Here is a 14,640-nt window from a genome sequence, read left to right as displayed (position 1 = left end):
TCCACCCAGACCCGAGTTTTGCCTCCACAACCGCTTGGGCTGCTGCACGCCTGGCCTTCCGGTACCCATCAGCTGCCTCGGGAGTCCCACGGGCCAACAAGGCTCGATAAGACTCCTTCTTCAGCTTGACGGCATCCCTTACTTCCGGGGTCCACCACCGGGTTCGGGGGATTGCTGCCATGACAGGCACCGGAGACCCTGCGACCACAGCTCCGAGCAGCCGCTTTGACAATGGAAGTGGAGAACATGGTCCATTCGGACTCAATGTCCCCAGCCTCCCCCGGGGATCTGGGAGAAGCTCTGCCGGAGGTGGGAGTTGAAGACCGCACTGACATCGAGCTCTGCCAGACATTCCCAACAGACCCTAACAACACGTTTGGGCCTGCCGAGTCGGGTCCGGTTTCCTCCTTTGCCAGCGGATCCAACTCACCACCAGGTGGTGATCAGTTGACAGCTCCGCCCCTCTCTTTACCCGAGTGTCCAAAACACGCGGCCGGAGGTCTGATGACACAAAAACAAAGTCGATCATCGACCTCCGACCTAGGGGTGTCCTGGTGCCAAGTGCACTTATGGACATCCTTGTGTTCGAACATGGTGTTTGTTCTGGACAAACTGTGACGAGCACAGAAGTCCAATAACAAAACACCACTCAGGTTCAGATCAGGGAGGCCGTTCCTCCCAATCACCCCCTCCAGGTCTCACTGTCGTTGCCCACATGGGCATTGAAGTCACCCAGGAGAACAATGGAGTCCCCAGTCGAGCACCATCCAGCACCCCTCCCAGGGACTCCAAGAAGGCTTGGTACTCTGCACTGCTGTTCGGCCCGTAGGCCGAAACAACAGTGAGCACCAGTCCCCGACCCGAAGGCACAGGTACGCGACCCTCTCGTTCACCGGGGTGAACTCCAACACATGGCGCTGAGCTGAGGGGCTATGAGCAAGCCCACACCAGCCCACTGCCTCTCACCGTGGGCAACGCCAGAGAAGTGGAGAGTCCAGCCCCTCTGGAGGGGTTGGTTCCAGAGCCCAAGGTGAGTGTGGAGGTGAGCCCCACTATATCTAGACAGTATCTCTCAACCTCCCTCACAAGCTCCGGCTCCTCCCCCCAAGTGAAGTGACATTCCATGTCCCAAGAGCTAGACTCTGTGTCCGGGGATCAGGTTGTCGGGCCCCCTGCTGTTGACTGCCACCCAATCCACACTGCACCCAGCCCCTATGATTCCCTTGGTGGGTGGTGAGTCCACTGGAGGGCGGGCCCACATCGCTCCTTCGGGCTGGGCCCGGCCAGACCCTGTGGGCATAGGCCCGGCCACCGGCCATCAGCCACTCGCAGATTCGAGCCCCAACCCCAGGCTGGCTCCAGGGTGGGACCCGGCTGCACCATACCGGGCTACGTCATGTTCTTGAGTTGTTTCATTTTCATAAGGGCTTCTGAACTGCTCTTAGTCTGGCCCGTCACCCAGGACCTGTTTGCCTTGGGAGACCCTACCAGGGGCATAAAGCCCCTGACAACATAGCTCCTGGGATCGCCAAGGCTGATCAGTGGCCCTGCCCTGTGGGCCCCCCCCCCCACGCCAAGGAGGTTATGTTTTTGCCAGGGTTTGGTTGTTTGTTTGTCTGTCTGTTAGTGTGCAACATAACTCAAAAGTTATGGACAGATTTTGATGAAATTTTCAGGGTTTGTTGGAAATGGGCCCCCCTGTGGGCCCCCCCACCCCCCGATCACCACCAAAATTTAATCATTTTCTTCCTTATCCCATTTCCAACAAACCCTGAAATTTCATCAAATCTGTCCATAACTTTTTGAGTTATGTTGCACACTAACGGACAGACAACCAAACAGACAAACAAACAAACAAACAAACCCTGGCAAAACATAACCTCCTTGGCGGAGGTATATTGCAATGCAATGTAAGGTAATCTAACCCCCCCCCCCTCCCCCCATGGTCCCAGGTCCACAGCATCCCCCCCCTACCCTACAGTCCCACGGCGTCCCCCCCTCCCCTCCAATCCTACATACCTTAAATGTGGGCAGCATCAGGGACATGGGACATGTGACCCCCCCCCCCCCACACACACACACACATACCTTAAAGGTGGGCGCATCAGGGACATGTGCCCCCCCCTGGAGATGAGTCCAAAGGAGATGGGGCAGTGCGGTCTGAGCATGCCCAGTCGGTCCATGCAGATGTTGTCCAGCTGCAGTTGAGTCCCCAGGCGTGCAGACAGGACATGAACAGTTTGGCCGTGTCCATGGTCAGGTTGTACTCCAGCAGACTCAGACTCTTAGACTTCTCCTCACGCCTCCTCTGCTCCTCCTCCTCCTCCTCGTCTTCGTCCAACAGGTGCTCCTTTATCGTCTCCTTCATGGTCTCCTTCACCTGGGGACCACAGAAGGGTAGGGTTGTGCCGCGTTTCCACTTAGTGGAACCAGCTCGACTCGGTTCGGCTCGCTCAGTATTCCTGGAGACCGTTTCCATTACAAGATACTACAGACTTTACAGTACCTGGATGCGGCGCGTTACTTCCGTGTCGCTGTTCAGAGAGTTGCTGATAAACTCACTCGTTGCGTGTTGTCTCGTCTGAATTTTTACGTCGGCCACCAAAGACTGAATCTCCTCGACGAACCATGGTGTAGTTTTGGACTGTTCTCACGTGGATTAATGTATTGCTATATTTACGTCCACTTCCGCATCTATTTCTGTGACCAATCAGTGGTCTGCAGTGTTTACACGTCACGTTTTAGTATCTGGTCCCCAGTCCTGGAACCTCAGCGGAGGTGAGACCAAAAAGTAGTACCGGGTACCAGATTCCAGGTCCTTTTTTCGTAATGGAAACGCAAAAAAGGCCGAGCCGAGTCGAGTCGAGCCGATACCACGTAGTGGAAACGGGGGCATTAGAGTTAGGGTTAGGGTTCCAGCTGTATGATGGGAAATGTAGGCTGGTGGATTTCAAACAGGGCTGTCGGACTCCAGTCTGTCACATGTTCATCATAGAATCTGTGAAACGGTTGAATTCTGTTTCCTTGTACATTTGGTTCGATCAAACGTCAGTATTTGATCTGGGCATCTGTTGACTACCTGCCTCATACAGTATGTCCCTCTGTCCTTCTGCAGAGTTTACACCAGTTCTGTCAAACTCATGTCAGTTCAGTTCCACATTCAGTTAAATTTAATCTGCAGTGGGACCCAACAGAAAAATAACAGAATAATATAGAAATAATGTCAAGTCCAAACTTTTCTGTTATACAGTGAAAAAAGTAAATTTGCATTATGAACAGGTTTACATCTATAAACCTATCCTTTCAAAAGATGTGAATAACATGAACAAACTGAAAAAAAAATCAGTGTAATTTTTACACTATTCTGCCTCAGTTTATCATTTCCACATGTTCATTATAACGTACAGATCACAGTGGATCTACAAACACACAAAACATTTAATAACAGAGAAATATTGGTAAAATTGTACTTATTCTCTTAAGATATTTCAGGTTGTTCATATTTGTTCGGGTTATTCACATTTTTTGCAAAATTATACTTTGTTTTGGTGTAAATAGATGAAAATATTTACATTTACAAACAGAAGCTTGTGGAATTGGCATTATTTCTGTGTTATTATGATAGTATTTGACTGTTCTGACCCATTTGAGATTGAACTGGTCTGAATGTGGAACCTGAACTAAGAGGATTGTTCATATCTTCAGTGTAATTTTTGCATTTCACAAATTCATCCCAGGGTCAGACTGGACCCTTTGGTGGACCGGACTGGACCCTTTGGTGGGCTGGATTTGGGCCCTGGGCCGCATGTTTGACACCTGTGGTCTACTCATTCCTTTCTTTTCCAGTTCTGCTTCAAACCCACTCAGTATCAGTTTAACCCTTTAAATCCACTCAGTACTTTTCAGGGTACTGGAGTACCTACTCTAAATACTCGATTACACCCATAAATGTTCCTGTCATTTGATCCACGGGGGCAGTTCCTGCAGTGGTCCCTCCCCCACCTATCCAGTCTATTGGTTTGATTGACAGGTGCCTGGAGGTTCTGACCTGTTTGAAGATCTTGTTGGCCAGGAAGGACCCCCCCTTGTCGGCCCCCGCCTGGCTCTTCTGCAGGGTCTCTGGGGGACACCAGGGTGTGATTGGGCCGCTGCGCCTCCTCCGTCAGCAGCTGGATTGATCACCGCCTCCACGTCGAAGAACAGGATGTGCATGTCCGGGTTCCTGTCACGTTGGTCTTCATGGCCTGCACCACCAGGGCATTGTGGAGTATTGGGCAGGTTACCCTGGAAACGACACAATAGACGGAGAGAACGTGTTAGTGGATGACTTTGACTGAGTTGTGGAGGAACATTCAGGTGTGTTTTGACAGGGAACAGGAACAGAAACAGGAACAAGAACAGGAACAGGGTTAGGGTTACTGACCATGTGTGATCTCCTTCAGAGGCTCCATCATGTTCTCAGTCAGAGAAAACAAACCCAGTGTCAGACCTAAGTTCATTTATTTAAAAGTGGGACGTGACCCTGATTTAACTGCAGAACCAGTGGTCCAGAAACAGCACAGTTCAATAAGTCAGACCGACCTTTAACTATTCATGACACATGCAGAAATGTTCAGGAGGTTTCCTGAGGAAAGACACACCTTTAACTTCTGCAAAAGAAAGATTCAAGAACATCTGAAAAGAGCTAGAAAGAACATCCACCGATTAAAGAACATCTGCAGATTAAAAAACATTCACTGCTGTTCATATATTCATGCACATTCCACCTTAATTCTGTTCATATATTCATTCCACCTTTAATTCAGTTCATATATTCACGCACATTCCAACTTTAATTCTGTTCATATATTCATTCCACCTTTAATTCAGTTCATATATTCATTCCACCTTTAATTCTGTTCATATATTCATTCCTCCTTTAATTCACTTCATATATTCATGCACATTCCACCTTTAAGTCTGTTCATATATTTATTCCACCTTTAATTCTGTTCATATATTAATTCCACCTTTAATTCAGTTCATATATTCATGCACATTCCACCTTTAATTCTGTTCATATATTCATTCCACCTTTAATTCTGTTCATATATTCATTCCACCATTTAATTCAGTTCATATATTCATGCACATTCCACCTTTAATTCTGTTCATATATTCATTCCACCTTTAATTCAGTTCATATATTCACGCACATTCCACCTTTAATTCTGTTCATATATTCATTCCACCTTTAATTCAGTTCATATATTCACGCACATTCCACCTTTAATTCAGTTCATATATTCATGCACATTCCGCCTTTAATTCTGTTCATATATTCATTCCGCCTTTAATTCTGTTCATATATTCATTCCACCTTTAATTCTGTTCCCATCTCTGCAGTGTCAGCTGGAACAGGAAGTGGATTTGGACGCTACAGACACATTGTGGGCGTGTCATGGGCGGGCTGTGGGCGGTTCCTACCTTGTCTGCGTTGTCAGTTGCCAGCAGGTTGGTTGCCAGTGTCTGCAGTTTGTGCGTTGCCATGTTCTTCAGTGCTGCCAGGCTCCGCCTCGTCATGGCCTGTTTCAGATTGACGGCTGAGTGGCTCAGAGCGTCCACAGTGGACGGAGCCACTTCATCACAGGCGTTCAGGATCTCCACCGCAGTGATGCCCATGACGCAGCGGTCCAACGCACCTGAACACAACACCGCAACAACAACACACACAACAGGTACGGTTAGGTTAGGGTCCATCGCACTTGAACACACAGGTCTGAGTCCGTCCCTGAACCCTGAACCCTGAGTCTGACCCAGGTCTGAGTCTGACCCTGAACTTTGAGTCCATCTACTCTGAGATCAGAAACTCAGAGTTTTTGGTTCCACAGCTCATTTGATGGACTCACAGTAGTTTGACCTGGAGTTAAACACCACAGCTGGAAAAAGACAACATCAACGGAGCAACGATTGGACCAGTCACCATGGCAACGGGGTTCTGTGGTTTTAGGGATAGGGTCTAATTTCAGGGGTTCTGGTTCTGTGGTTTTAGGGTTAGGGTTCCCTCAGTGCCCTCTGCTGTTCAGTAGCAGCATCATCAATCTGAATAAGTAGAGGAGGTGCAGAGGAGGTGCAGAGAAGGTGCAGAGGAGGTGAGTGTGAAATGAAGGAGGTGAGTTTACTGAGAACATGGACATGGAATAGATCTAATACAGGAAGTGAGGTCACTGACCATATGAAGAGGAGGAGGAGGAAGAGGAGGAGGAGGAGGAGGTGGTTTTGGACTGACTCTGCCGTCTGCTGGTGTAACCTGACACCACACACACCTGCACACACAGTTCACCTCCACCAGAATGAACAGACCCTAAACCAAGTGGGTTAGGGTCAGTTCATTCTGGGTTAGGGTCAGTTCATTCTGGGTTAGGGTCTGTTCATTCTGGGTTAGGGTCTGTTCATTCTGGGTTAGGGTCAGTTCATTCTGGGTTAGGGTCAGTTCACTCTGGGTTAGGGTCAGTTCATTCTGGGTTAGGGTCTGTTCATTCTGGGTTAGGGTCTGTTCATTCTGGGTTAGGGTCAGTTCATTCTGGGTTAGGGTCAGTTCACTCTGGGTTAGGGTCAGTTCATTCTGGGTTAGGGTCTGTTCATTCTGGGTTAGGGGTTCCACCAGTACAGGGCAGTCAGTCCAAACCTGCATGACAGCGGAGGAAGGAAGAAGAAAAAACACCTGAGATGGGAGCACAACCCTAACCCTAACCCACATGTGTTTGGGTCCAGCTGAGCCCTATTTAACCCGCTGGACATATCAGGGTTAGGGTTAGGCTCAGTCTAAACTCACCTGGGTCAAGGTTAGGGTTAGTCCAAACCCCTCTTACCTGGGTTAGGGTTAGTCTAAACTCACTTGGGTTCGGATCAGGGTTAGTTTTAGTCCAAACTCAACTATGTCGATCTGGGTCAGGGTTAGTCTTAATCTAAACTCACCTGTGTCCATCTGGGTCAGGGCTAGTCTTAGTCTAAACTCACCTGGTTAGGGTCAGGGTTAGTCTTAGTCTAAACTCACCTGGGTCTGGGTTAGTCTTAGTCCTAGTCTAAACTCACCTGTGTCCATCAGGGTTAGGGTTAGTCTTAGTCCTGGCCTAAACTCATCTGTGTCCATCAGTCTTAGTCTTGGTCTAAACTCACCTGTGTCCATCAGTCTTAGTCTTAGTCCTGGTCTAAGCTCACCTGTGTCCATCAGGGTTAGTCCTGGTCTAAACTCACCTGGGTTAGTCCTGGTCTAAACTCACTTGTGTCCATCTGGGTTAGTCTTAGTCTAAATTCACCTGGGTCTGGGTCAGTCTTAGCCCTGGTCTAAACTCACCTGGGTCAGTCTTAGTCCTGGTCTAAACTCACCTGTGTCCATCTGCCAGACGTACACAGACCCGTCAGAACACCCCACCACCAGGTAGTCGTCTGCAGGACGCCACTTGATCACCTGGATGGGAACGGTGTCTGGACGCCAGCATGATGCACTTCCGCTCCCTGAGACTGAGCAGACCCACCGAGTGGTCCGAGGCAACGGAACACACGCAATGTTGGACCCGAGTCTAAAAGAGAAGAGTCAGGGTTAAACTAGAGTCAGGTTTAAACTAGAGTCTGAAAGAACATGAGGTCAGGTTTAAACTAGAGTCAGAAAGAACATGAGTCAGGTTTTAAACTACAGTCAGGTTTAAACTAGAGTCTGAAAGAACATGAGTCAGGTTTTAAACTACAGTCAGGTTTAAACTAGAGTCAGGCTTAAACTAGAGTCTGAAAGAACGTGAGTCAGGTTTAAACTAGAGTCAGGTTTAAACTAGAGTCTGAAAGAACATGAGTCAGGTTTAAACTACAGTCAGGTTTAAACTAGAGTCTGAAAGAACATGAGTCAGGTTTAAACTAGAGTCAGGTTTAAACTAGAGTCTGAAAGAACATGAGTCAGGTTTAAACTAGAGTCAGGTTTAAACTAGAGTCTGAAAGAACATGAGTCAGGTTTAAACTAGAGTCAGGTTTAAACTAGAGTCTGAAAGAACATGAGTCAGGTTTAAACTAGAGTCTGAAAGAACATGAGTCAGGTTTAAACTAGAGTCAGGTTTAAACTAGAGTCTGAAAGAACATGAGTCAGGTTTAAACTAGAGTCAGGTTTAAACTAGAGTCTGAAAGAACATGAGTCAGGTTTAAACTAGAGTAAGGTTTAAACTAGAGTCTGAAAGAACATGCCACATAAACTAGAGTCAGGTTTAAACTAGAGTCTGAAAGAACATGAGTCAGGTTTAAACTACAGTCAGGTTTAAACTAGAGTCTGAAAGAACATGAGTCAGGTTTAAACTACAGTCAGGTTTAAACTAGAACATGAGTCAGGTTTAAACTAGAGTCAGGTTTAAACTAGAGTCTGAAAGAACATGAGTCAGGTTTAAACTAGAGTCTGAAAGAACATGAGTCAGGTTTAAACTAGAGTCTGAAAGAACATGAGTCAGGTTTAAACTAGTCAGGTTTAAACTAGAGTCTGAAAGAACATGAGTCAGGTTTAAACTAGAGTCAGGTTTAAACTACAGTCTGAAAGACATGAGTCAGGTTTAAACTACAGTCAGGTTTAAACTAGAGTCAGGTTTAAACTAGAGTCTGAAAGAACATGAGTCAGGTTTAAACTAGAGTAAGGTTTAAACTAGAGTCTGAAAGAACATGAGTCAGGTTTAAACTACAGTCAGGTTTAAACTAGAGTCTGAAAGAACATGAGTCAGGTTTAAACTAGAGTAAGGTTTAAACTAGAGTCTGGAAGAACATGAGTCAGGTTTAAACTACAGTCAGGTTTAAACTAGAGTCAGGTTTAAACTAGAGTCTGAAAGAACATGAGTCAAGTTTAAACTAGAGTAAGGTTTAAACTAGAGTCTGAAAGAACATGAGTCAGGTTTAAACTACAGTCAGGTTAAACTAGAGTCTGAAAGAACATGAGTCAGGTTTAAACTAGAGTAAGGTTTAAACTAGAGTCTGAAAGAACATGAGTCAGGTTTAAACTACAGTCAGGTTTAAACTAGAGTCTGAAAGAACATGAGTCAGGTTTAAACTAGAGTAAGGTTTAAACTAGAGTATGAAAGAACATGAGTCAGGTTTAAACTACAGTCAGGTTTAAACTAGAGTCTGAAAGAACATGAGTCAGGTTTAAACTAGAGTAAGGTTTAAACTAGAGTCTGAAAGAACATGAGTCAGGTTTAAACTACAGTCAGGTTTAAACTAGAGTCAGGTTTAAACTAGAGTCTGAAAGAACATGAGTCAGGTTTAAACTAGAGTAAGGTTTAAACTAGAGTCTGAAAGAACATGAGTCAGGTTTAAACTACAGTCAGGTTTAAACTAGAGTCAGGTTTAAACTAGAGTCTGAAAGAACATGAATCAGGTTTAAACTAGAGTCAGGTTTAAACTAGAGTCTGAAAGAACATGAGTCAGGTTTAAACTAGAGTAAGGTTTAAACTAGAGTCTGAAAGAACATGAGTCAGGTTTAAACTACAGTCAGGTTTAAACTAGAGTCTGAAAGAACATGAGTCAGGTTTAAACTACAGTCAGGTTTAAACTAGAGTCTGAAAGAACATGAGTCAGGTTTAAACTACAGTCAGGTTTAAACTAGAGTCTGAAAGAACATGAGTCAGGTTTAAACTACAGTCAGGTTTAAACTACAGTCAGGTTTAAACTAGAGTCTGAAAGAACATGAGTCAGGTTTAAACTACAGTCCAGGTTTAAACTAGAGTCTGAAAGAACATGAGTCAGGTTTAAACTACAGTCAGGTTTAAACTAGAGTCAGGTTTAAACTAGAGTCTGAAAGAACATGAGTCAGGTTTAAACTACAGTCAGGTTTAAACTAGAGTCTGAAAGAACATGAGTCAGGTTTAAACTACAGTCAGGTTTAAACTAGAGTCTGAAAGAACATGAGTCAGGTTTAAAACTACAGTCAGGTTTAAACTAGAGTAAGGTTTAAACTAGAGTCTGAAAGAACATGAGTCAGGTTTAAACTAGAGTCAGGTTTAAACTAGAGTCTGAAAGAACATGAATCAGGTTAAACTAGAGTCAGGGTTAACTAGAGTCAGGTTTAAACTAGAGTCAGGTTTAAACTAGGGTCTGAAAGAACATGAGTCAGGTTTAAACTACAGTCAGGTTTAAACTAGAGTCTGAAAGAACATGAGTCAGGGTTAAACTAGAGTCAGGTTTAAACTAGAGTCTGAAAGAACATGAGTCAGGTTTAAACTAGAGTCAGGTTTAAACTAGTGTCTGAGAGAACATGAATCAGGTTTAAACTAGAGTCAGGTTTAAACTAGTGTCTGAAAGAACATGAGTCAGGTTTAAACTAGAGTCAGGTTTAAACTAGTGTCTGAAAGAACATGAGTCAGGTTTAAAATAGAGTCTGAGAGAACATGAGTCAGGTTTAAACTAGAGTCAGGTTTAAACTAGAGTCAGGTTAAAACTAGTGTCTGGAAGAACATGAGTCAGGTTTAAACTAGAGTCAGGTTAAAACTAGTGTCTGAAAGAACATGAGTCAGGTTTAAACTAGAGTCAGGTTTAAACTAGTGTCTGAAAGAACATAAGTCAGGTTTAAACTAGAGTCAGGTTTAAACTAGAGTCTGAAAGAACACGGGTCAGGTTTAAACTAGAGTCAGGTTTAAACTAGAGTCAGGTTAAAACTAGTGTCTGAAAGAACATGAGTCAGGTTTAAACTAGAGTCAGGTTTAAACTAGTGTCTGAAAGAACATAAGTCAGGTTTAAACTAGAGTCAGGTTTAAACTAGAGTCTGAAAGAACACGGGTCAGGTTTAAAGGTGCTGCAGAGTTTCATTTCCCAGTGTGTCCTCAGTTCTGTCCATCCTCTGTCATACCTCAGTTTCATTGGTCTGTCAGTCTGTCTGTCAGTACTCAGCTGAATCTGTTGCATTATGGTGAACTGCATTGTGGGAAACAGAGGCTAATGCTGCTGCTGCAGGCATAAACCTCCATTTACCACAATGCACGTCGAAACTGTTCAGTGTAGTACAACAGATTCAGGTCAGTAATGACAGGACAGATGAACAGATCAATGAAACTGAGGATGGACAGAACTGAGGACACACTGGAAATGAAAGTCTGCGGCACCTTTAAACCAGAGTCTGAAAAACACCAGTCAGATTTAAACCACAGTCCTGTTCAATGTGTTCAATGTGTTCAATGTGTCTGATCTGAACTCAGTGTTTTTCCAACTCAGTTATTTTCCACAATCATAGACTTGTTAGTGTTTGTGTTCGTTAGTGAAGTGTTAATTAAATGAGGATGTGAAAGGTCAACGTCATCATAATAGTATTGATGGCGTTACCATGGCAACAACACACACTGCCTTAATTCACCTAAATGTCACTGAAAACCATGTGACCCTGGATTTAGACTGAGACGACTGCAGCATTTAGACTGAGACGAAAGGACGACTGAGACTAAAGGACGACTGTGGTTACTGAGACAACTGAGACAACTGAGGAGAACGAGGAGACCGAGGCCACTGCAGCGACTGCCTGAGTAACCACAGTCAAACATTTTAATTAAAGGGCGCGCACACACATACACACACACACACACCTGCAGACCACACACACACACACACACACACACACACACACACATACACATACACATACCCTGCAGACATTCATATCCTCTTAAAGTCCGGCTGCAGATGTTCATATCCATGCAAACTCATAAACTGTGTCCTGACTCTTAAACTCACGCTGCAGTTCTCTGGTGGTACGATCAGCTGGCTGATCTCTCCTCCGTGGACACAGAAAATGTGTTTCATTTCTCCAGTGAAAATGTCCCAGACGATGACAGAGAAGTCCACTCCTCCAGACACCAGAGAGCGCTGGTCGTACCTGGGGGACACCTGGTATGGGTACAGCACGCACGTCACCTTATTCCTGTGGCCACGGAGGGTCCGATGGGGGGGCCACCCTGAGGGAGGGGCCAAAGGAACCACAGTTAACATCTGTACACATGAGGGTCTGATGGGGGTGGGGCACCCTGAGGGAGGGGCCAAGGAACCACTGTTAACAGTCTGTACACATGAGGTCACATGACTTCCATCAGAGCGTCCTGGTTAGATGTGGTTCAACAGCTGAACCTGAACCAGGTCCAGCTGGACTCAGAGCAGGACTGATGGGTCCAGGGTTCTACTGAGGATACAGAACCAGGGTTCTACTGAGGACAAAGAACCAGGGTCCTACTGAGGGTACAGAACAGGGTTCTACTGAGGACACAGAACCAGGGTTCTACTAAGGACACAGAACCAGGGTTCTACTGAGGATATAGAACCAGGGTTCTACTGAGGACACAGAACCAGGGTTCTACTAAGGACACAGAACCAGGGTTCTACTGAGGGTACAGAACCAGGGTTCTACTGAGGACACAGAACCAGGGTTCTACTGAGGGTACAGAACCAGGGTTCTACTGAGGACACAGAACCAGGGTTCTACTAAGGACACAGAACCAGGGTTCTACTGAGGATATAGAACCAGGGTTCTACTGAGGGTACAGAACCAGGGTTCTACTGAAGATACAGAACCAGGGTTCTACTAAGGACACAGAACCAGGGTTCTACTGAGGATATAGAACCAGGGTTCTACTGAGGGTACAGAACCAGGGTTCTACTGAAGATACAGAACCAGGGTTCTACTGAGGGTACAGAACCAGGATTCTGCTGAGGGTACAGAACCAGGGTTCCTACTGAGGATACATTACACCCACATTGATGGATGAATGTAAAAAAAAAAAAAAAATGTCTGTCATGTTTTCATCAGTACAGAAAACGACAATGAAATGACTTTAGCTAAACGTAAGGATTAGGACGACTGAACGACCTCTAACAGGGATGCCCCCTGTCCTCCCGTTAATGTATGTGCAGGGGTTCTACCTCTGCGGAGCATGTGCGGTGGTTCTACCTCTGCGGAGCATGTGCGATGGTTCTACCTCTGCGGAGCATGTGCGGTGGTTCTACATCTGCGGAGCATGTGCGATGGTTCTACCTCTACAGAGCATGTGCAGTGGTTCTGCCTCTACAGAGCATGTGCAGTGGTTCTACCTCTGCAGAGCATGTGCGGTGGTTCTACCTCTACGGAGCATGTGCGGTGGTTCTACCTCTGCGGAGCATGTGCGGTGGTTCTACCTCTGTGGAGCATGTGCGATGGTTCTACCTGTACAGAGCATGTGCGGTGGTTCTACCTCTGCGGAGCATGTGCGGTGGTTCTACCTCTGCGGAGCATGTGCGGTGGTTCTACCTCTACGGAGCATGTGTGATGGTTCTACCTCTACAGAGCATGTGCGGTGGTTCTACCTCTACAGAGCATGTGCGATGGTTCTACCTCTACGGAGCATGTGCGATGGTTCTACCTCTACAGAGCATGTGCGGTGGTTCTACCTCTACAGAGCATGTGCGGTGGTTCTACCTCTACGGAGCATGTGCGATGGTTCTACCTCTACGGAGCATGTGCGGTGGTTCTACCTCTACAGAGCATGTGCAGTGGTTCTACCTCTGCAGAGCATGTGCAGTGGTTCTACCTCTATAGAGCATGTGCAGTGGTTCTACCTCTACAGAGCATGTGCGGTGGTTCTACCTCTACAGAGCATGTGCGGTGGTTCTACCTCTGCGGAGCATGTGCGGTGGTTCTACCTCTGCGGAGCATGTGCTCCCCCTGCAGCAGCTGGACGATGGCAGTCTGAGTGGCAGGACTAAGATGATGCTGCCGTCTTCTCGACCACAAACCAGTCGACCCTGAGACGGAATGTAGACGCTGGCGGTCACCTGAAAGAGAAAGACAAACCAGTGACACCCACTGGACTGGGGACCTGTGGTTGGGTTAGGGGTTAGAGTGGAGCCTCACCTTGATGGGCTGGTCTTTAGGGTTAGGGTGGAGCCTCACCTTGATGGGCTGGTCTTTAGGGTTAGTGTTAGGGTGGAGCCTCACCTTGATGGGCTGGTCTTTAGGATTAGGATTAGGGTGGAGCCTCACCTTGATGGGCTGGTCTATAGGGTTAGGGTTAGGGAGGAGCCTCACCTTGATGGGCTGGTCTTTAGGGTTAGGGTGGAGCCTCACCTTGATGGGCTGGTCTTTAGGGTTAGGGTGGAGCCTCACCTTGATGGGCTGGTCTTTAGGGTTAGTGTTAGGGTGGAGCCTCACCTTGATGGGTTGGTCTCTAGGGTTAGGATTTGAGTGGAGCCTCACCTTGATGGGTTGGTCTCTAGGGCTAGGATTTGGGTGGAGCCTCACCTTGATGGGCTCGTCTTTAGGGTTAAGGTTAGTGTTAGGGTGGAGCCTCACCTTGATGGGCTGGTCTTTAGGGTAGGGTTAGCGTTAGGGTGGAGCCTCACCTTGATGGGTTGGTCTCTAGGGTTAGGATTTGGGTGGAGCCTCACCTTGATGGGCTGGTCTTTAGGATTAGGATTAGTGTTAGGGTGGAGCCTCACCTTGATGGGCTGGTCTTTAGGGTTAGGGTGGAGCCTCACCTTATGGGCTGGTCTTTAGGGTTAGGGTGGAGCCTCACCTTGATGGGCTGGTCTTTAGGGTTAGAGTGGAACCTCACCTTGATGGGCTGGTCTTTAGGGTTAGGGTTAGGGTGGAGCCTCACCTTGATGGGCTGGTCTTTAGGGTTA

The 14,640-nt window shown here is 46.6% G+C and overlaps 1 pseudogene; it reads right to left on the bottom strand.

The window, feature by feature from the left end:
- Window positions 1-2,099: 2,099 nt before the first annotated feature.
- LOC115416015 (WD repeat-containing protein 7-like) overlaps window positions 2,100-14,640 on the bottom strand; it is a 24,228-nt pseudogene continuing 11,687 nt past the window's right edge.

Source organism: Sphaeramia orbicularis, unplaced genomic scaffold (assembly GCF_902148855.1).
Source record: "Sphaeramia orbicularis unplaced genomic scaffold, fSphaOr1.1, whole genome shotgun sequence".
Taxonomy (NCBI): domain Eukaryota; kingdom Metazoa; phylum Chordata; class Actinopteri; order Kurtiformes; family Apogonidae; genus Sphaeramia; species Sphaeramia orbicularis.
This window is presented reverse-complemented; position numbering and strand designations above follow the sequence as displayed.